We start from the raw sequence: 24,579 nt of genomic DNA, 5'->3' as shown, positions 1-24,579 counted from the left end.
TGTCTGAACCCTAGTGAACCTGCTGGACATAGCTTAACATGCCTAGAAGTCGCAGCCCTCAAAGCCGATGGCCCCTAGCCATGCGTATCGAAGCCTTACGTCCCAACCCCTTGCCTTCGACCATCTCTCGTGCAGCCACCCTAAGGACCATCATACAACCCCCATAGGTCTCTTGGAAACTCCCTAACAGTAGCTAAGTGTCATGCCTCGCTAAGGACCCCTAGCTGAAACCCTAACTAGCTCCCAGACAATCAATTTTTCGTTCAGCTTTGCTACCCTCCATGTCCAACCCTTATGCAGCCTTGTCTAGGCCCTTAAACTTCTTGAATTAATCCCTTATAAGAGCCCTACCATGGCAACCAACTTTGTGCAACATAACCATAAGTTTCAATGCATAAAAATCAAAGTTTTTGTATGCACAAGCCATAAAACAAAAATACATGGAGGGATTCATATTTTTCATGTACATATGATTAAACATACATAATATGATTTGAAAGAAGAATGAAGGGAAGATTAAGGCGTATCTTTTGCGTTTATTAAGCACGAAAAATGAATTGTGATACGAAGAACATTGGCGGAGAGACGCAAGATGAAGCCTTTCTGAATTTTCCTTCAAAAATCACGTACGAAGCCTTGGTTGTGTGGTGTGTGATCGTGTAGGCTGATAGAGAAAGCATCCTTGTGTTTCCTTTGGTGTGTATGTGTGTTTGGGAATTGGATTAGGGTTTTAGGGCTTGTTTATATATAAAATACATGGTATAAGCTTAGGCCCATTAATCATAGTATATTAGGCCCATTTGATAATAATTAAAATATTTTGTTAAGGAAAGTTTGTGAAAATATTAGCCGAATTCTCTAAAAGTCTCAATTTTCGTCAAAAATTTATTGTCGGTTTAAAATACGACTCGGTGCATCAAGACACTTCAAAAACCCTCATTTTTTGAAATTAATACACAAAATATACCATATATTAAATAATTAAAAATAATTATTTAATAAAAAATTTCTCTTTATGGTCTCCAGTCTCCGTTCCTCGTTCACGTCTCGAATAACCTTTAAAAACATTGTTTTATGCGTTCTAGTAGAAACTACCTTTTAAACATGTAAACATGCAACCACATTTAATTCATGCAATTAAAATCATCTAATTAGTCATTTTCTATTTTTTTTCCTAGATTTGCATGCAGTTGGATTACGTTATAGGATTTTGGACCTTACAATAAATGTAAACTAAAATTGTCATAAACATTGGCTTCCTCTACTTTCTATAGTATACTGATATAAGTCCCTAATTTATACTACTCTAAGGTGGCGATGCCATATAACGATTACAATATCATAGTGTAAGGGTCATAAACTTATCATATATTGGGATTCCCACCCATATATAGTTAAATCATCAAAGTGTCAAAACATAAGGCATTGTATACAAGAAAGGAAAGAAGAAAATTAATGCTCGACCAAAACTTTCAAAAACGCAACCACAAACGAAATTTATAGCTTTATAACAAGTCCACTTACCATTAGTATTGCCAGAATAATTCGAAATCACATAAGAGTCGTGCAAATGGAACTTTGAAAACGAATCCACACTGTGCCTGGAACATCAGGTGTATTGCAGAATCTTTTTCGACTTATTGAACCATTGGATCTAGCTTAAACTTGCACAGTACATCCACAAGTAATCAAATAATTTGTGAACCAATGGATATCGAGTTTGGAATTTTTTTTGACTTTATGTGTGCAGGAAAATCAAAAAAAAATTTTGAGAATGGGAACTGTTGCATGGAGAAGTTGTCAACACAGTGAAAACAACACATTTGTGTACACATCACATTCACCTTATCGTGTTTCTGTTATGTTTCATTCATTTTTTTAGGCATAATTAGGTCATGCATATACATAGGATTTTGAATATTTTTCCCAGAAATTATAAGTTTTTAAACAGATTTTAGAGGGTGAAAAACTTTATTTGTTAGAATCAAATATTAATTATTTCTAATAGTTAAGTGGTGATAAACAGACGAGGAGTTTAAATCTGGATATTTTTTTGGAAATAAATTGTGACCTCTACTAATTTTAAATACTGCTAGAATTTTATTTTTATTTTTTTGTAAGAAGCTCTCGAAAATTACTTTTATGCATCCATGCAAGCCTACTGGAAAATATACCTTTGATAATAAACGTAATCAAATGACGATTAAAATACCGCAATTTAAAAATTTCCCAACTCGGCCATCAATCAGGGGTGTAACACTAAAAAGTAAAAATCCTGAAAATCATCAACCATTTTACCCCTGGACCTCAAATTCTGAACCGAAGCTTACCAAATTCCTTAAAACATCTCAAAACATATTTATAAGCGTTTCTTAGACATAAACTCGAGCCCGATTCAAAACTTACACGATTTATTTAAAATTTGGACTGAGGTCCCAGTTTTAACTCAAACTAACCCGAAACTTAATCAATATTTTTTACAACATAAACCGTGACCTTAATCTACACGACCATTCCCTAAACCTCTCTTTTCAAACTGCATATGACCCACGAATTCATGACCAAAGGCTGCTGTAATTTTATTGCACCAACAAACCTTCAAACCTAATTTCTTAAACTTGCATATGATCGACCCTAGGATCTACCGGCTTGGACCAACATTGAACTATACCACCCTAGGACCATGACCAGCCCGAGGATCACTCCAGGACCAGCCAAATCACACCCTTAGCTCTCGGACATGAGCAACAACCCACAACACTCTACCTCCGACTCATCCGAGAACAAGCTAGCCCCACGCCCTTCGAACCACTTAAGGACCACGACTTAGCCACTCACGGCCGTCTCCCAACCCTGTCATGGACTCAAGAGGGTTGGCCCCTTGGGTGTAATCAAGTCATGCACTACTGTACTCGATAGAACTCTCGATCCACTCGAATCCAGCCTTAACCGAAAGCATTCTCACCAAGCAACCCTTCAACTCGACTAAGCCGTGACTCCAGCCGACATGATCGGCCCCATAGCAACAAAATCCAGCAGCCCCTTGCACATGTACATAAAAAACGTGAATTAATATGCAAAAGAATGCATATTTCATGATAAACTTCGCACAAATGATAGTACATGATAAATCCGTTAAATTTTCATGCAAACACACGCACACCAGCATAAAAATGGCGTGAATGATGAGGAAATAAGATACATGGCGTGCCTTATCAATTAAATGATCTAAAGCTTGAAAATACGTGTGTGGGACGTGAAACGAAGAGGCGGGGGAGAAGCTTCCTTGAAAATATGAAGAGGCCGAAGCTTGCTGCTAGTTATGGCTAAATTTTACGTGGGGAGGCTGCTGCCAAGAGGGAAGGGACGGCTGTTGAAGGGTAAGAGTGTTTAGGATTAATAAAACTAGGTAAGAGTGGCCAAAATCATTCAAACAAAGACTGATCTAGTTTATTATAAAACTATTGTTGTTGATTATGGACTAATGCTAGAATTGGCTATCCGTTCTGGAAAAAAGGGAAAGAAGATTGGTGTGCTGTCATTGTGCCACCAAACTTAAATTCCTACTCTTTAAATAAAATTAGTGTAATGGTGAGCAGGGTTGAATCCACAGGGAACGGGGGGTGATTTCTTTCGAGTAAAAGTACAAATAAAAGGGGGGATTTTTGGATATGAATTTAATAAAATATTAAAACTAAAATTATAAAGCAATAAAAAATAATAAATCTAATCGAGAATTGAATTACCAAACTGATTCAAGGGAATTTTTACTATTCAATTGTGTCACTGTTCATCGGCTAACATATTATTTATTTATGCAGCTACAAGTAATTTACCTTAGAATTATAGGGATAGCCGCTAAAATCCTTGTGTTTTCCTAATTTAATTGACCAAACCCATCATCCAGTCAAAACTTATCAATAATTAACTGGGCACGACAGCGCTCCATATTAATTAAAAATAGCATTTTCGTTTTGTGAAAATAGTTAATCCTAAATCTAATAACGAGATAGCTGCAATTGATAGATTGAGTTTCGTTGATTTATTTAGATTAAATATGCTATGATAGCACAACACCCTAATCTATTGGTACTCATGTATCAATCGTTAATGACAATTACGGATCACTGAATTCATGGTTAGCAGTAGAAAATCATACATCAAATTAAATTGTCAGATTAATTGACATATAGCATTCATATAATTAAATCATAAATCAACAAATACTTGAACAAAACAAGAATATTAAATTAAAGTGCAAAAACCTCACAGTGATAAATTGAAATAGTAAAAATATCCCCTGAATAGAAATAAAACTTAGCCTAGAGTTGTGGAGAAAATCCTAGCGCCTTTCTTATTCTTCTTTCACGTGAGTTTTTCGGAGACGAGGTAGGAAAATTGTTGATTGTGCCGCCTCCTTTCTCACGTGAGAATGATGAGTAGTGGTCAAGAAAATAAAAGAAGAGAGTGTCTTGTACGTGAGGTAGGGTAGAAAGGAAATTGGGTCCAACAAGTTTAAAAGCCCAATACTAAAAAATAAAACCTAATCATAGGCAGTAGAATAGTAGTCACAAGGCGTGGCCACGCCTTATTCCAGGACCTCTTCTGGTTCGGCCAATCTCTTTCAAACATATATCTTGGAAACTTCAAATGTGATAAACATCGTCTTTTTAACTCAAATTTGCTCTAAGACCGTAAAAGTTCCTCCTACAATAAAATTACACAAAAATGTATCAATTAAACATATCAGAGGTTGGAATAATGGGAAATATGAAAATAAAAATACTAACTATTACGAGCCTATCAAAATCTCCCACACCTAAATGATTCTTGTCCTCAAGCATAAAATAGATCAACTTATTTTCTCACTTTTCGTCCTCCTTCCGCTTCCTCTACTTATCCAAATAGTTTTTCATGCAACAAGACATTTTAATTTCAGAGCATCTCACAAAATAACATCATGAACAATCACTACAATCAGAATGTGTAGAAATTAGAATGCATGGGATTTGACAACTCCTCACGAGATTCGCTCATTCCGCTCATTAGTGTCTAGGATATATATCAACAAACTCTCATGTCAAATGCATTGAAATTTTTTTACCATAGGCTTGCAAATATATCACATCCTTTCACTAAATGAATGAATTAAAATACACAAACAAAAAGGGCTATAAATGGGTTGTAACGTGGCTAGAGGTAAGGTAGGATAAAGGAAACAATGAGCTAAAGAATTGGAGAAACCATATCAAACTTTTCTCACCAAAAATAAAAATGTATCCAAAAACTCATATATCTCATTAACAATCAAGAGCATTTTTTTTTTTTTTTTGCTCTTCTTTTCTTTCTCACTTCGTCTACTTCTTTTCTTTCTCTTTCTTTTTTTTCGCTTTTATTTTGTAGACGGTGACTATAAGAATTTGAGATTGACTAATTCCCAACAATTCACACTATTTTGGACTGAGTGATGCTATTTGTGAAAAGTTTACATGATTCTCCAATTCAAGATTCAAAAAGGGGGATAACCAACAAAAAAGATTTATCACGGCTTGTAATGTGGTTATTTTTATTCAAAGAAAAAGGCTGAGGCTCAAACTTGGTTCACTAGAGATCTATAAATCAGGGTAAGCTAAACGAACGGCTCAGATGATGCGAAAGAAAATGGTTTGAACCTAATGCCTTAATCATTTTGTCTATGCACCTAATCCACCACAAAGTGTTGACAAAGACATGTATAACAATGTAAGTTCTAGAAAAATTAACAATGCAATGGCAACACACAATCAAAGAAAATGGAGCATGATATCATAATTGCTCATAGGCTCAAAGCTCACCAAAGAAAAAAATATAGCAATTGTGTTAAATCCCGCACACTTGTCCTCTCTAACAATCATCAAGAGCAACTTATTGATAATGCAAAAGTGAGAATGCAAAAAATTTGCACGCGAAGAAAACATCATTTTTAATTCATAGGAGGCAATCAGGATTTAGAAGAAAGAGATAACAAATGAACTAGGTGCTTGGAACTAACAACGTCACTATTTTTTTTAAACCCAAAATGCTGAAAATTAAATCAAAATACTAAAAATCAAATAAAATAAAAATTCAAAAATCCCACAGTCAAGTCAAACTTCTCACAATCAATTCAAACTCCCACACCTAAACTTGACATTGTCCTCAATGACAAAAAATAGATGCTCGACTAAAACGATAAAATAGTAGGAAAAGTTAGAAAACTCCCCTGAAATTTGTTGGGAATCGTAGAACAATGCTTTCTATTGTTGTGGCGGGAGAAATTGTTGATCGATGATGGAAGCTGCTGAAAGAAGATGTGAAAGGGTGAGAACAAATAGGATTAAATAAAAGAAACGCAAAATTTTTTTTTTCTGAAGATGTTTTCTAACAAGGCGTGGTCACGCCTTGTGAGAAAACATCTACTGTGTTTAGGGCAATTTTTTTTTTTTTGGTGCAGAAGTAATATTCTTATAAGGCGTGGCACGCGTTGTTAAAAGACATCTTCTGCACAAAGGTAATAAAAATTGTACTATGTGAAAAAATAAAAATAAAAGAAATTAAAAACAATAAGAACAAGAAATTTGGGTTGCCTCCTAAAAGCGCTTGATTTTTAGTCGTCAGCTTGACCCTCAAAAGCACTCATTCAAAGGGCGGCTGACGCTCAAAGTACGTGTCATATGACACCATAAATGGGTCTTGGTTCCATATGCCCTCAAGTTTGGCTTGATGTATACAATGTAAGCTCGTCTCCTCAACAAAACGTGACTTTAAATAATAGGCATGAGATGAGAGTATCATCGTCGGCTCTTGAAGAACAAAATCTGTTGAAATCGGCAATGGAGAAATGTTAGAGTAGGTGCCCGTCGAGCCAAGTGTTGGCCGAGTGTTCACAATGAAACTCTATGAATAAGCAATCTTTATTTTAATAATATTTGAAATTATTATTTTGGCAAATCTTTATCTGTATACCCATGCTAGCTGCATAGATAAAGCCCTTGAATATACAAATAGTAGAAAGAATATGAGATGCTCATATGATGAGTATCATGAAACTCATATTTGTAATACTGTATATTCTAAACGGTTCCTAGTCGATTCAGCCGCCACTAAGAAGGATATAGGCCGCTCGAGTTAGAGACTAGTATCTGCGATGTGAGTACCATGTTTCATTGGTAGGAGACATTGTGATGTCCGAACATGCAGATAGGTGCTCCTTGTAGAGTGCACTGAACAACCCTCCATAAAAGGACTTTCCAAGTGGTTCTCACTTATCGAGTGGAAAAGTCCTGGTTTATGGTTGTACAGAATTAGTCCTTATGACCCGGGACAACATTGAGACTCTATGTGCTAGAATTACACTTTGACTTGTTTACCGACTCTCATGGGGTCATCAGGTGGCAAGGTTGGGTGTTCTGTCGAAACACATAGGAGTCGATGCATTGTAGTCGGGGATTCACCGCTTACCTTCGGGTATGGATATCCTATGTGTTATCATGTGTATGTAGTTTGAAATCTCTGGCCAGAGTATGGTTGTAATTATGAAAGGTGTTTCATAGATTACACCATTGATGCAACTACAACATGACACATAGTATCGATTCATTGACAACTCTCGATAAACCAATGGTTGTCGAATCGATCGGGATATATGAGTTGAAGGGACCGTACTGTACGCTAACCATAATTGAATGGTTCTTGCAGGCACTATCATTTGATACCTAGGGAATCATGTAAGCGATGCTGCTAGGCGTTTAACATGATTGGTTGGGTACTATCAGACTTGAGTTCTGACGTTCTTGTTATCAAGGTGTTGATAAGTAAGAATGGAGCAATTGGGGTATGCTCGCATAAGGACATGTTTAGTCCGAATCACATGGAGATGTGAACCCACGGCTAGTCGTATCAATGAACCATTGAGGGCCACACAAGTACTAGCTTTCTAGATCCCGTTGAGAAGTAAAAATAGTTCAATGTGTTGAACGGCTTATAAAGGAGTTTATAAGCGTAAGGAAAATTTGAAGTATGACTTCTATAAAGGAGAAAATAGTTCAAAGTGTTGAACGGCTTATAAATGTGTTTATAAGTGTAAAGAAAAATAGAAGTATGACTTCTATGAGAGAAATGTAAATTTTGATTTATGGAAGTGTTCCTAAATTAAAATTTGGCCAAGTGAATAATGTAATTGAAAATTGTGATTTTCATAAACATTATTATGGACTAAATAAATTAATTCAAGTGTTGAATTAATTAAACACTAGTGGACCTAGTAGAGTCCAAATAATTAAATTAATTCAAGTGTTGAATTAATTAAATTATATTGAGTCTTGTAGAGCTCAATTAAAATAATTATTTAACTAGTGGGACTTGAGTAAATTCAAGTAATGTTTAATTAGTCTCAAATGTGTTTGAGATTATTAAATTTAGTCCAAAGTTTTTAATTTGATTAAAAACTATATAATATACATGCTTGGGAGGTGAAGAGGTGGAGATTACTTTTGAATAAAAAATTGCATGGCATGCAACTTTTTCACTTTTGCTTTTTGCAACACCTAGACAAGAAAATTAACTCATTCTCCCTCTCCCCACATGTGTGATGGCCGAAACTTCTCTCATTTTTCTCTCCCATTTTTCTCTCCTTTTGTTCTTCAATTTGTTGAGGAAATCTTGCACTTCTCTTTGAAAAATCCTCATATTTTTCTAGTGCAAAATATGAGGGGATCTACCTAGTTGGTGGTGGGCTTAATAGTTGAGCAAGGAGTGCTCATTGGAAAGCTTGAAGATAGTTTCTACCTTTCAAGAGCTTTGTTGTTTGACAACAAAGTTGGAGCCATAATCAATCTCTTGAGATTGATAGGTATATTTCTTTAAAACACCCTATGTATGACATTTTTGTGTTTTATTGTATTTGTTGCACAAGATTTAGGGGTGGCCGAAATTTTTGTATGAAAAATAAAATTTTTGAGCTTCCGTTGCGCTTCCGGTCACCGTAACCGGTCCGCTTTCAAGTGGTATCCGAGCTATGGTTACGTTTTTGTGTAGCAAATACAATATATATTATGTTGAGATCGATTTCTAACCGCATGAGTGTGTTTTTGCAACAAATCGAGGGCCGTTTTTGGGGAAAATTCGGGCAGCAAGTTGCTGCCCGTGTCGGGTAGCTCGGGCAGCCCGAGGGGCTGCCCGTTTCGGGCAGCTAGGGCAGCCCGAGGGGCTGCCCGAACAGCCCCATCATTTTAAATAAAAAAAAAATTTTGGTAAGTTGGCCGGAATCCGGCGACGGAGCTCCGGCGACGGCGATGACGACTAGGGTTTCCAAAAGTGTTTTGGATTATCAAAGTGTCATGGGCCTTGAGTTGTTGGGCCATTGGATGGCTAACATGTTTGTGAATTTTAAATGGGCCGAAAATGTTTTTGGTGAAAAATAAGTTTTTGAGCCCTTAAGTTTAAAATTACAAAAGTTGCAAATTTTTCTCATGAAATAAATAATTTAAGTTGGACTTTAATTATTTATAGTAAATGGTGATTTACAAGAAATTCGGTTATAAATAAATTAATTTGAAAGTAGACAAAGGTGTTTGTATACTTTGTTAATTTAGTTTATAATCGTGGCGGTTAGTGATTGGATCAAGATATATAATATTGGATCAATTAATTATAGTGATAATTAATTGATGGTGTATGATATGTGATATTATGCATGAAGGATGATCAAAAGCCCAAGCCCAATTTGCTAGGTGTATGCTAGGATATTTGTGTTGAATGATTGTAATAATTATCAATTTATCAAGTGGGCTTGGTTTATGGCCCGTTCCCACCCCATGAGATGTATCCCTATGTGCCATGGATATTTATTTGTAAATATTAGAATAGGGGAAGATCAAGATTGGAAGATGGTGGCCTTGGTGATTTTGAAGATCGAAGACATGTAATATTGGATGCTAATGTAATAGTATAGTTGCATTGCATCCCGTGCATTTACCCTAGGATTGGACCTAGGTCCGTGTTTAGCTCACACGGACCATTAGTATTGGGGCGATTGATCATCCTTGTTTGTTTACTGTTTATAATATATGCATGATATGTTATAAATAATGAGTATGTGCGTTATTATTATGATAATAACAAAGTTGCATGAATCCGGCAAACATACGATCAAACATGGCGAGCTTTTAAAATAAAATTAATGATGAGACCTTTCAAAATTAAAAACCCTCATTTTGAATAAGATTCAAAATTAATATCAAGCCCGAAAAGGGGAATTATAAATTTGTTTATAATTTCCTTGTCTTCCATCGACAATGGGTGCATGATGAACGCTACCCGTACTCGGGGCTCGGCTCATATTATTGGGGGGGCCCTGGGTGCCGGAAAGCTGTGACATCCATTGACATGGTGATGTGAACTACGTGGAACTCCCATGATTTCGGCTCATATTATTGAGGGAACTCATGGCGACCGTCCATTAAGGTTCAACATCGATGGGTAAGGCTTGACACGTGAAGATGAACGACGTCATATTATTGGGTCCTAATCAAACGTGAGACAAAAGTTTACGTTAAGGGTTGCATTGTGATGCAATTGGAAACTACCTTTTAGGAATTGTGATTGGCTGATATTATTCGGGATCACAATTCGCTAATTGGACCTTACGTACCTACTGAGGAAAGGAGTTTCCCGTTTTCACTAGAGGGTAGTGAAAGATGTCAAAACAGTGGGAGTAAATATTTATAAAGTTAAAGTCCATACTTTATATCTTACCAAATATTTAAAATAGTCATCAACATTTATCTGTTTTTACTTTTCAGTACAAATCGACAATGTCTTCGATGCGCAATTCGATATCTATAATACTCGACAAACACATATTAACTGGACCTAATTACCTCACTTGGCTAAGAAATTTGAAAATAGTCTTAAATTCGGAAAGGGTAACATATACACTAACTCAGTCGCCCCCTGTTGAGGCTCCGACTGACTGCAATCCTGAGGAATTGCAGGCTTACAAGGAATGGTGTGACCATGACTTGATAGCCAGGTGTTATATGCTGACTTCTATGAACGATGAGCTACAGAGGCGTTTTGAGGGTGCAAAGAGTGCTGCTGACATTCATTTGCATCTCAAAGAGCTCTTTGGAGAGCAAACGCGTCCTCTTAGGCATGCTACCGTCAAGGAGCTGATCACTTTGCGCATGCGAGAGGGGACCTCGGTCCATGAGCATGGCCTAAAGGTGATCGGGCTCGTGGACAAGCTCGTTGGCATGGATCTGATCCTGCCTTCGGAGTTGACCACCGACATGTTGCTGTTATCGCTGCCTAGCTCATTTGATCCTTTTGTGGTGAACTTCAACATGAACAAGATGGAACCGACCCTTGAGGAGTTGGTGAACATGCTTGTTACGTTTGAATCCACCATCAAGAAAGAGAAGTTGGTTCTTTATGTGGGTTCTTCATCTGGTACGAAGATTGATCCACATGGGAAGGGAAAGAAGAGTTCTTTCCAACGTCCCAAAAAGAACGTGCCCTTGTTGAGGCAATCTCCGAATCCTGTTGAGACAGCCAGACCAGTTAAGGCTGACAAGACTGATGATGTGTGTCATCACTGCAAGAAGCCTGGACATTGGAAGCGTAATTGCAAAGAATATCTTGCCCAGAAGTGTTCTGGAAACGGTATGTTCTAAATTTAAGTAAACATTTTAATTAACTCTACTTCTTGGGTATTAGATACCGGTTGTGACTCACATCTCTGTAATGGGTTACAGGTGATGGGAAGAAGTAGGAAGCCTAAGGAAGGTGTGACCTTCTTGAGGATGGGCAATGGAGCAAGAGTTGCTGCCAAGGCTATTAAGGATGTTTACTTATTGTTGAACAATGACTTTAAGTTAATTTTAAGAGATGTTTTGTTTGTACCTGTTTGGTGTAAAACATTGTTTCCATTTCTATTGTGATAAAAATGGATATTCTTGTTTATTTAGCAAAGGTGTTTGCAACATTTACAAGAATGAATGTTTAATTGGTACTTGAGAACTTGAAAACGATCTCTATAACTTAAAAGTAAAAGATATTCTACTAAATGTCCATTCAAAGGCAGATACCATATGAGATATGGATGGGTAAGCCTCCCAAATATTCTTATCTTAGAATATGGGGAGTCCTGCTTATGTGAAGCAGGTAAGTGGGAGATAAATTGGATTATTGATCCATTTTATGTTACTTTGTGGGATATCCAATTAAGTTGGATATCATTTCTATCATCCCCAAGAAACAAAAGTGTTTGTTTCTAGGAATGCAACCTTTTTGGAAAGGGATTTTCTATTGGATAGAAAAAGGCAGATGATAGAACTCGAAGAGGTTCGAGAGAAACCCACAATTATAGAACCCACACCCGATGAGCCAAGAGAGGAGATACAAGCTCCTAGCAGATACGAGAAAGTCTCGAGACCACCTATGAGGTATGGTCAGCTTCTTGAAGAAGGCCATGATGAGCCTAACCATGGATGTGATCCATGGACCTTCAAGGAAGCGTTATCTGATGCCAATTCATCCAAGTGACTTGAAGAAATGGAATCTGAGTTGAATTCCATGCATTCGAACCAAGTGTAGGATCTTGTGGATCCACCTGTGGGAACTGTTCCTACAGGGACTTGGGGAGGATGGGAAGGTGTTGACCTTCAAGGCGCGATTGGTGGCAAAAGGATGTACTCAAAGACAAGGAGTTGACTTTGAGGAAACCTTTTCCCAATCGCAATGTCCAAGTCCATAAGGATTTTATTAGCCATAGCTGCATAGTATGACTATGAGATATGGCAGATGGATGTCAAGACAAACTTTCTTAAATGGGGATTTTAAGAAAGTTATTTACATGTCTAAACCTGAAGGGTTTACATCTATCGGAAGTGAGCATATGGTATGTAAACTTCAGAGATCTATTTATGATCTAAAGCAGGCATCAAGGAGTTGGAACCTCAGATTCGACAGTACAATCAAATAGTTTGATTTACTAAGAATCCTGAGGAACCCTATGTGTATAAGAAGGTCAGTGGGAGTGTTGTGACATTCCTGGTGCTTTATGTTGATGACATTCTACTCATTGGGAATGATGTAGGAATGTTGCAATCAACTAAGATAAGGTTAGCGAGTAAGTTCTCGATGCAGGACTTGGGTGAAGCATCTTTTGTATTGGGATACAGATCTATTGAGATAGATCGAAAAGATGGCTTGGTCTCACCCGGTCCACATACATTGATACCATCGTGAAGCAGTTCTCGATGGATGAGTCCATGAGAGGACATCTACCAGTGTGTCATGGCGTGTCCCTATCCAAGTCTGTCTCCCAAGACAGATGCAGAGATAATGGCGATGACACGCATTCCGTATGCTTCGGAAATTGGTAATATCATGTATGGGATGATATCTACACGTCCTGACGTGGCGTTTGCACTATATGTGGTGAAATGATATCATTCGAACCCTGGTCTTCCACACCTGAAAGCTGTGAAAGACATCCTCAAGTAGTTGAGAAGGACCAATAAAGTGTTCTTGGTCTATGGGGTGGAGAACTAAAATTGGAAGGCTATACCGACTCTAGCTTCCAAAGCGATATCGATGACTCGAAGTCAACCTCTGGTTTTGTATTCATGCTCAATGGTGCTGCAGTCTCTTGGAAGAGTTCCAAGCAAGACAATATTACGGATTCCAGCACAGAGGCCGAATACATTGCTGCATCAGATGCAGCAAGGGAGGCTGTTTGGATAAGGAATTTCGTCCAAAAGTTGGGCGTCATTCCTAATGGAGTTGCTCCTATCCCGGTGTTGTGTGACAACACGGGAGCTATAGCTCAAGCAAAGGAGCCTAGGTCTCATCAGAAATCCAAACTAGTATTGATAAAGTACCACATCCTCGGAGAGATTGTGGAAAGTAGAGAAGTGTCTTTTGACACAGTCGGCTCCGCAGATAATGTTGTTGATCCACTAGCTAAGCCTTTACCTGGACCATTATTCGACAAGCATCGCGAATCAATGGGTTTTAAGCATATGGGTAGTTGGCTCTAGTGCAAGTGGGAGATTGTTAGAGTAGGTGCCCGTCGAGCCAAGTGTTGGCCGAGTGTTCACAATGAAACTCTATGAATAAGCAATCTTTATTTTAATAATATTTGAAATTATTATTTTGGCAAATCTTTATCTGTATACCCATGCTAGCTGCATAGATAAAGCCCTTGAATATACAAATAGTAGAAAGAATATGAGATGCTCATATGATGAGTATCATGAAACTCATATTTGTAATACTGTATATTCTAAACGGTTCCTAGTCGATTCAGCCGCCACTAAGAAGGATATAGGCCGCTCGAGTTAGAGACTAGTATCTGCGATGTGAGTACCATGTTTCATTGGTAGGGGACATTGTGATGTCCGAACATGCAGATAGGTGCTCCTTGTAGAGTGCACTGAACAACCCTCCATAAAAGGACTTTCCAAGTGGTTCTCACTTATCGAGTGGAAAAGTCCTGGTTTATGGTTGTACAGAATTAGTCCTTATGACCCGGGACAACATTGAGACTCTATGTGCTAGAATTACACTTTGACTTGTTTACCGACTCTCATGGGGTCATCAGGTGGCAAGGTTGGGTGTTCTGTCGAAACACATAGGAGTCGATGCATTGTAGTCGGGGATTCACCGCTTACCTTCGGGTATGGATATCCTATGTGTTATCATGTGTATGTAGTTTGAAATCTCTGGCCAGAGTATGGTTGTAATTATGAAAGGTGTTTCATAGATTACACCATTGATGCAACTACAACATGACACATAGTATCGATTCATTGACAACTCTCGATAAACCAATGGTTGTCGAATCGATCGGGATATATGAGTTGAAGGGACCGTACTGTACGCTAACCATAATTGAATGGTTCTTGCAGGCACTATCATTTGATACCTAGGGAATCATGTAAGCGATGCTGCTAGGCGTTTAACATGATTGGTTGGGTACTATCAGACTTGAGTTCTGACGTTCTTGTTATCAAGGTGTTGATAAGTAAGAATGGAGCAATTGGGGTATGCTCGCATAAGGACATGTTTAGTCCGAATCACATGGAGATGTGAACCCACGGCTAGTCGTATCAATGAACCATTGAGGGCCACACAAGTACTAGCTTTCTAGATCCCGTTGAGAAGTAAAAATAGTTCAATGTGTTGAACGGCTTATAAAGGAGTTTATAAGCGTAAGGAAAATTTGAAGTATGACTTCTATAAAGGAGAAAATAGTTCAAAGTGTTGAACGGCTTATAAATGTGTTTATAAGTGTAAAGAAAAATAGAAGTATGACTTCTATGAGAGAAATGTAAATTTTGATTTATGGAAGTGTTCCTAAATTAAAATTTGGCCAAGTGAATAATGTAATTGAAAATTGTGATTTTCATAAACATTATTATGGACTAAATAAATTAATTCAAGTGTTGAATTAATTAAACACTAGTGGACCTAGTAGAGTCCAAATAATTAAATTAATTCAAGTGTTGAATTAATTAAATTATATTGAGTCTTGTAGAGCTCAATTAAAATAATTATTTAACTAGTGGGACTTGAGTAAATTCAAGTAATGTTTAATTAGTCTCAAATGTGTTTGAGATTATTAAATTTAGTCCAAAGTTTTTAATTTGATTAAAAACTATATAATATACATGCTTGGGAGGTGAAGAGGTGGAGATTACTTTTGAATAAAAAATTGCATGGCATGCAACTTTTTCACTTTTGCTTTTTGCAACACCTAGACAAGAAAATTAACTCATTCTCCCTCTCCCCACATGTGTGATGGCCGAAACTTCTCTCATTTTTCTCTCCCATTTTTCTCTCCTTTTGTTCTTCAATTTGTTGAGGAAATCTTGCACTTCTCTTTGAAAAATCCTCATATTTTTCTAGTGCAAAATATGAGGGGATCTACCTAGTTGGTGGTGGGCTTAATAGTTGAGCAAGGAGTGCTCATTGGAAAGCTTGAAGATAGTTTCTACCTTTCAAGAGCTTTGTTGTTTGACAACAAAGTTGGAGCCATAATCAATCTCTTGAGATTGATAGGTATATTTCTTTAAAACACCCTATGTATGACATTTTTGTGTTTTATTGTATTTGTTGCACAAGATTTAGGGGTGGCCGAAATTTTTGTATGAAAAATAAAATTTTTGAGCTTCCGTTGCGCTTCCGGTCACCGTAACCGGTCCGCTTTCAAGAAAGACAAAGATCTCCTAGATGTATGTATGATAATATTATCGACGAGCTCATATCGATAGTCTCAGGATCTTGTTCATCTCTCAACTCCATTGGTGTCTCATCTTCGTGTGATACTTCTTTCAAAACTTCTTCAGACAGAGGTTCAACAGTTTTCCCATTCAATGCCACACACTTGTTTACCATATCATTCAATCGACTTATGATTATTTCAAGACTATATCCATCATCTTCTTGATGCTCGAAAGGTTGGTCTGTAAAATCAGATTGGCTAATTTCTGGAGGGTATTGGTGGCTCCAACTCTGCAGCGAAGGATTCCAATATTGATGGTAGTCAAAGTCGGACATATCATTTAGCAAATATATCACATCATCTTCAGGTCGACTAAATAATGGACTACCAGTTGTCAGTGCTCCATTAAATACCCATCTTCGTGTAACTGCATCCAAACTTTTAAGGAAAAGTCGAATAAGAACATAGTTAGAAAAATCATGATTCCTGAATGTTGTTATTAAATTATTGAATCTCTCCCATGCTGCGTAGAATGACTCTCCGTTTTGTTGGGCAAAAGTTGTGAATAATTGTTGATGAAACATTTCGAAGTATTTCACCACAAAAAAAAATTCTAAAATTCTTCTTCTCTTAATGAATCACCTGTAAGAGAAGAACAAAGCATAAAACAAAAAACAAAACAAAACTCGAAAAAAACTAACCTTGCACTGTTCCCCGGCAACGGCGCCAAAATTTGGTGTGCTGTCATTGTGCCACCAAACTTAAATTCCTACTCTTTAAATAAAATTAGTGTAATGGTGAGCAGGGTCGAATCCACATGGAACGGGGGGTGATTTCTTTCGAGTAAAAGTACAAATAAAAGGGGGGATTTTTGGATATGAATTTAATAAAATATTAAAACTAAAATTAGAAAGCAATAAAAAATAATAAATCTAATCGAGAATTAAATTACCAAACTGATTCAAGGGAATTTTTACTATTCAATTGTGTCACTGTTCATCGGATAACATATTATTTATTTATGCAGTTACAAGTAATTAACCTTAGAATTATAGGGATAGCCGCTAAAATCCTTGTGTTTTCCTAATTTAATTGACAAAACCCAGCATCCAGTCAAAACTTATCAATAATTAACTGGACACGATAGCGTTCCATATTAATTAAAAATAACATTTTCGTTTTGTTAAAACAGTTAGTCCTAAATCTAACAACCGAGATAGCTGCAATTGATAGATTGAGTTTCGTTGATTTATTTAGATTAAATATGCTATGATAGCACAACACGCCTAATCTATTGCTACTCATGTACCAATCGTTCATGACAATTACGGATCACTGAATTCATGCTTAGCAGTAGAAAATCATACATCAAATTAAATTGTCAGATTAATTGACATATAACATTCATATAATTAAATCATAAATCAACAAATACTTGAACAAAACAAGAATATTAAATTAAAGTGCAAAAACCTCACAATGATAAATTGAAATAGTAAAAATATCCCCTGAATAGAAATAAAACTTAGCCTAGAGTTGTGGAGAAAATCCTAGCGCCTTTCTTATTATTCTTTCACGTGAGTTTTTCGGAGACGAGATAGGAAAATTGTTTATTGTGCCACCTCCTTTCTCACGTGAGAGAAGAGAGTGTCTTGTACGTGAGGTAGGGTAGAAAGAAAATTGGGTCCAACAAGTTTAAAAGCCCAATACTAAAAAATAAAACATAATCATAGGCAGTAGAAGAGTAGTCACAAGGCGTGGCCACGCTTTATTCCAGGACCTCTTCTAGTTTGGCCAATCTCTTTCAAACATATATCTTGGAAACTTCAAATGTGATAAACATCGTCTTTTTAACTCAAATTTGCTCCAAGACCGTAAAAGTTCCTCTTACAATAAAATTACACAAAAATATATCAATTAAATATATCGGAGGTTGAAATAATGGGAAATATGAAAATAAAAATACTAACTATTACGAGCCTATCAAAGATCAAACTGTTAGTGCACAAACTAATGAAGCTAGAACATCGGGAATAAAATATGATGGTGTTGAAGAAGAAGAAGAAGCTGTAGAAGCTACACACTAAATGTTTTTGGTGATCTGATTCCATTTGTTCTATAGGTTGCCTATTATTTTCATGTTTATGATGTTCTAGGTCTTAATTAGTTGTTATTAATGCTCTGCTCTTATCATATAAACTGATCAATGTTTTCTCTATGTGTGGACAACATTCATGCTAACATGATCAAATTCAGGAGGAGCTAATTGGAGTTAACATGGAAAGGCGTGTTTGTGCATGTTTTGTCTAGAAAGACAGAAATGAGGAGATTGAAAAGAAAAAAAATAATTATTGGGTTCCAAAATATATTTTATTCCTTAAAATTATCTTTTCCTTATTGATAAGATTTTTTAAAATAATTGATTAATAGTTTTTCATTTCTAGACTTTTACAAAAATTGACTATAGATTTAATTTTATATGCTTAAAAGTGTTTATTTCCTTATAAACTCTATCTTACCATGGTTTTTATATATCTAATCAAGGAAACAAGTGTAGGAAAAAACATGTCTATAAATACAAGGATCATATGCTACACGAATCATATATAGACGTGGAGATATATAGAAAAAAATCAAGTCACAAAACATCGTCGTTTGAAGATCATCGTTATTTTAACGTGTTATCGTGGTTGTTGGAGACATTTGAATACAATATTTCTAAAAGTGTTGATTGAAAATTTTGTTTTATTGCTCCAGTTTTCGGCACATTGTTTTTCATTCTTTTGTTTCACTTTAAGTTGGTTATTTGTTTTAGAATGCAATTTGATTCTTTAACTTGTTAAGAAAGATAGTTTGTTATAGAATCATCTGTATTGGTTTTGTAAACTCAAGTTGTTTTCTAGTGATTATTTTGCCCTGAGATATCTTGCAAGTATCTATAATTATGCATAATTTTCTCTCAGTTATTTTTATTTAAATTATTTATTTGTGTAATATATTATTCCACTTCTTTTTGCTACTAGGTATTACAACATATGAGACAACATTGATATCTGATACACACAACGTTTTTACCTTTTATGTTAAATAAAAACTTAGACAAATCATAAGATTAATATCCATTGACAATTATTAAATTAAATCAAAGTTTCGATGTACACTCTTAGTGGAGTGTATTGATCAATTAAGACTTTTGATGACTTTTTTAAAAGATAGACTTCTATGGATTTGATAGATTTTTATTGACTTTTACAGAATATCACAGATTTATAAACATATTTATGTGATTCATGTAGACTTTTTTGCAAGATTTTTATGGACTTTTGTGAATTTTTTTATATAACTTTATACATTTCATATTTAATTATAACATATTAATTTTTATTAACTTCTTTGAACCAATAAATAATTGGCATGTATAACATATTCAGTTTGAAATAGTTTTCAATATTTATATTGATAAATAAACTTACTAATTTAAAAGTTAAATCTTTTAATTTTTACATGTGTATATATGTGGGTTTGTATGAATGTAAATTTTTAAAAATACATCAATTGATTAATATGTAACCTTGTTTTTGAATTGATAATATACATGTGAAAAGAATAATATTTATTATTATGTGGATACAATTTTATATAAAAATACCATAGCTTACATATTAATCGAAATTACTAAAAAGAATTTTAAAAATTATGATTGTTGCGAGACTATTCAATTATTAAGAATTAAGCGGCATTTTTTTTGGATCATCTTTTGTTATTATTGAATATTATTTATCATTAAAAATCAATTCTAGAATTCAAAATTTCATATGCTATTAATAAAAAATTATTAAATGAACAATCAGCAAAAAATAAAAAAATTGAAAGGAAATATGAAAATATATATAGATACACATTTCAAAAATTTGAGAGAGTGATAGAGACGGATGAGACGAGAGAAGACAAGAAGAGATGTGATGTGAAACAACAGAGATATAAATAAACAGCTTATGTATGAGTTAGAACTTTTAAAAATCGATCCAAATCTTTGGTTGAACCTAATACAATTTTTGAAAATTTATAGTTGTATATTAGGCTTTAATGTTTGTATGTTAATGAATTTCATGAATTTATTAAAAGTCTATTGAAAATTTGAATATCTCTAGATTTTTATAGAGTTTTTAAAAGTCAATGTTGAATACCACTTGACTTTTTAAAACTTTATGAAAGTCTATTTTGAATACCATTAGACTTCTATAGAGTATGCAAAAGTCTTAATTGAATACCTCTAGATTTTTAAAACATACAAAAATCATTAAAAATCTAGAAATTTTCTACATTGAATACACCCCTTAGTCTATTATTTATGTTTAATAATTTTTTATGATCATCAAAATTATTTATCTTATTTACCTTTTATCCGTATCTTTATTTAGGGGAAGTTATTGAAAAATCCCCAATCAAAAAATTTCTTTGGCTTCACTCCCTACCCACAAAATTGTGGTACTATGTCATACAAAATGTGGTACATTTCATGTGGAAATGTGATACACTTCATGTGGAAATGTGGTACTAAAAAAGACCTAGGGACTGAACACAAAAAAAATGGCGGCTGGGGACTGAACCCAAATTTCCCGCTTTATTGGGTATCTAAATTTACCCGACGCCACCTCGTCCTTGTTTCCTGTTGCCTTCCTTCAGAATCTCTACATAAAAGCACCCATAATCCTCCGTTAATTATTATTTAGATTTGTCGACCAAATTTATCACACAGACAACGCCCATTCTCAATTCAAAACTTGGCAACATGCACCCTCAGGGAAGTACGAACGTGGAAAGCCATTAGAGTTACCGTCATATCTGCCGAAGGTCTGCTCGAGAATCGACGAAAACCCTTGAGGAAAAACGCGTTTGTCCGTGAAATCCGACCCTCGGAAGCCCGTATAAACGGGTGTGGACTCGGAATACTGGTGTTACCCTTCGTGGAACCAGAAGCTGGAGATGGAGCTTCCCGCGCATGCCCCTTTCATCACGGTGCACTCGGGCAGCTAGGTCATAGGATCCGCGGATATTCCGGTAATGGATTTCGCGGGTGGGTGCCTGCCGGAGAATTATTTGAGTTTCTTGAGTTACAGGCTGAGGGACGCCAACGGTACATGAGATCCTATCTATGTGAGCACTAGTATCACATCATTTCAACGGGTAAAATTTTACCACACATACAATTTCCAAAAAAAAAATGGGTCTTATATATGTATGGACAAATCTTAACCATCCATCCTGGGACAACACGCGAATGCGGAGAAGAATGGGGAAGATTGTATATGACATTCCTTTATTAATATATTAAATTAAAATGTAATATAAAATCTTGAAATCTCATTCTTTAAATAACCTTTTCAGATACAAATTTTAAAGTATATATCTAAATTTTTATTACCGAGAGTTACAGTGGTCTAGTGGTAGAATAGTACCCTGCCACGGTACAGACCCGGGTTCGATTCCCGGCTGGTGCAATCGGACTTGCGATGATGATAGCTGCGTCGAAAGCTGATGGTTGGGTCCGTCGCAACGTTCTGCTAACGGATGAAATCTGGCGCTGCTGAGCTCCCCTTATTTTGTTTCTTTTTCTGTGTTGTATTATTTGTTTTTTCCCTTTATATTATAATACTTACAATTAGGATGATTTTGCTTTAAATCTCCCAAACCAAACTTAATTTTTGTCAAAAAAAATATGTGTTTGCAAAGTCTTATCTACAAAAAATGTTTTTGCACTCCCTATATCTAATATTTTAGTATCAACTGTTTTAGATCTGATACAAAAGATATGGTTTTGAATATAAAATTAGAACAACTTTATTAATATCAACATTTGTTACACATGTTTGAATACTCAAAATCACATATTGGTATCAAATCTATAACAGCTGGTACTCAAATATCATACATACTACCATATTTTCAATGTTCTGTACGAATTTTCATCCGAAAAAATGTCATTAATATTAACACTTGTTATATATATTTGAGTACTTGAAAATCATATATTAGTATCATAAATAAAACATTCGGTATTCAAATATCATATATTAATATTATATTTTTAATGTTTTGTACCAATTTTCATTCGAGAAAAAACACATTAATTGGGGAAGTGTATAAATAATTATTTTTTTTTTGGATCAAGGAGTGAAATCACATGATTCTTCTCACATAGACTGAATGCAAACTTAGTGAGGTGTATTCAATTCAGAGTTTTGATAAATTTTAATGACTTTTTTAAATGATAGACTTTTATGGATATGATAAATTTTTATTGACTTTTATGGAATCTCACAGATTTATAAACAGATTTATGTGGATTTATGTAGACTTTTTTGCAAGATTTTTATAGACTTTTATAGATTTTTTTTTTAATAAAATTTTAAAAATTTTGTACTTAACTATAACATGTGATTTTTTATTAATTTCTTTGAACCAATAATTAATTGACATATATAACATATTCAATTTGAAATTTTTAATATTTATATTAATAAATAAATTTACTTATTTAAAAGTAAATCGTTTAATCCTTACATGTATATATATGTGGGTTTATATGCATGTTTGTAAATTTTTTAAAATATATCAATTGATTAACATGTAATCTTATTTTTAAATTGATAATATAAATGTAAAAATAATATTATTTATTATTGTGTGAATATAATTTTGTATAAAAATATCATAGCTTACATATTAATTTAAAATACGAAAATGAATTTAAAAAATCATTGTTGTTACGAAACTATTCAATTATTAAGAATTAAACAACATTAAATAATACTAGAATTTATATATATATATAACTCACGAAAATAACTCCACTGAAAATAATTAATTAAAGCTTCAATTTGGGGAAAATACTAAATGAAAAGTTAGTTTGATACCATATCCAAATAAATTTTAAAGTCTAAGAAAATTACTCAAACGTCCATAAAATCAAATATTAAAACTCCTCAAAATAAAAATTTAAATTTCATTAAATCCTTTAAAATAACATGGAAACTAGAGGTATTTGGGTGTGCACTATCCAGTCCAGTCCGATCAAGAGTCGAAGTCTCCACCCTCATCATTTTCTTCACCTACAACTATTCAAACCTAGCGAGTCTAATAACTCAACACATCCAAATTGTGATAGTAAATAATACATATACAAACATATGCATTTAAAATGAATATTTTTAATAAAATAAATCAGACTTAAAAATATCTAGCATACACATTTTCATAAGTCATTCAAAATACTCAATATTATATATCGTTTCCTCATCCTTTATCATAAATCAATTTCGGTGAAGTTTGATAATTGAAAGTGACTACCCTTTTTTTCTTCATCATATGTTCGATTGATCAATCTGTAAACAATGGTACCTGGCGGCGGGGCATCAGCAATTCTCGTCACTGGGCCATGGCCTAAAATAAAGTAAGTTCATTGCCCCTTTTTACGACGGATCGCTCACATATCCTCTGTGTCACTTCGCATCCTTCAAATTTGTTTTCCTTCCCTTATTCCATTTAGAAACAACTTATATTTTTATAAAATAAGCATGCAATCGGAAATCTAGTAACTTTAGCATGTATCGTAAAAATTAGCATATTCATTTCAAATAACATTTAACATGTGTTATGATTACTTGAGACACTACCATGACTTCCGAACTTCCTTGTGTAAAATGACAATTTTCCCTTGAAACTCTAACTTACCCTTTTAATTTTTTCCTACGTTCTTTGACCCGAGCCTATCTCGAACCATCATAAAAGCTTTTTTTTTTATCTCCACCAACTTTCTCAATCATAAACTCGAGCCCCTCGAATCATTTTCACAATTCGATTTAACCGCTAAACCGTAATCTCGTTTGTAGCCTGAATTGACTCGAAATTTAATAATTTTTTCCCAAACTAGAACCACGACTTACTAGCCCCTGGTGCACCCTCGTGAACCGCAGTTCAGCCCACATGAAATTACAGTCCACCCTCAGCCCTCGCTACATCGCTCGTTTTCCCCACTATCGACGTCGCGGCTCTCTTCCACGAGCCATCTTCGACAAGCCCCCAATATAATATCCCGAAAATTTAAAGGTCCACGTAAAACATATGCGTACAAGATATTAAATTCTCTTGTACTTTTAATTAAATGTTTTAATTGCATAATTAATTATGTAGTATATATTGACATGTTTACAATATAATTTTCTACATGGTTGCATTAAAATGAATTTTTAAAGGTTATTCGAGTTGCGATCGAGGAACGGAGACCAAGGACTGAAAAATAAAAAATATTTTTATTAAAATTTTTTTTA

The 24,579-nt window shown here is 34.9% G+C and overlaps 1 non-coding gene across 1 annotated transcript; it reads left to right on the top strand.

Moving 5' to 3' along the window:
- The first annotated feature begins 21,757 nt into the window (after positions 1 to 21,757).
- LOC140837593 (small nucleolar RNA snoR114) lies at positions 21,758 to 21,844 on the top strand. The gene has a single exon (XR_012119421.1). It is a non-coding gene; the product is annotated as a small nucleolar RNA snoR114 (small nucleolar RNA).
- The last annotated feature ends 2,735 nt before the right edge of the window (positions 21,845 to 24,579 follow it).

This window comes from Primulina eburnea, chromosome 7, assembly GCF_022965805.1.
Source record: "Primulina eburnea isolate SZY01 chromosome 7, ASM2296580v1, whole genome shotgun sequence".
NCBI classification, from domain to species: domain Eukaryota; kingdom Viridiplantae; phylum Streptophyta; class Magnoliopsida; order Lamiales; family Gesneriaceae; genus Primulina; species Primulina eburnea.
Note: the sequence above shows the minus strand (reverse complement) of the source record. Positions and strands in the feature narration are given on the sequence as shown.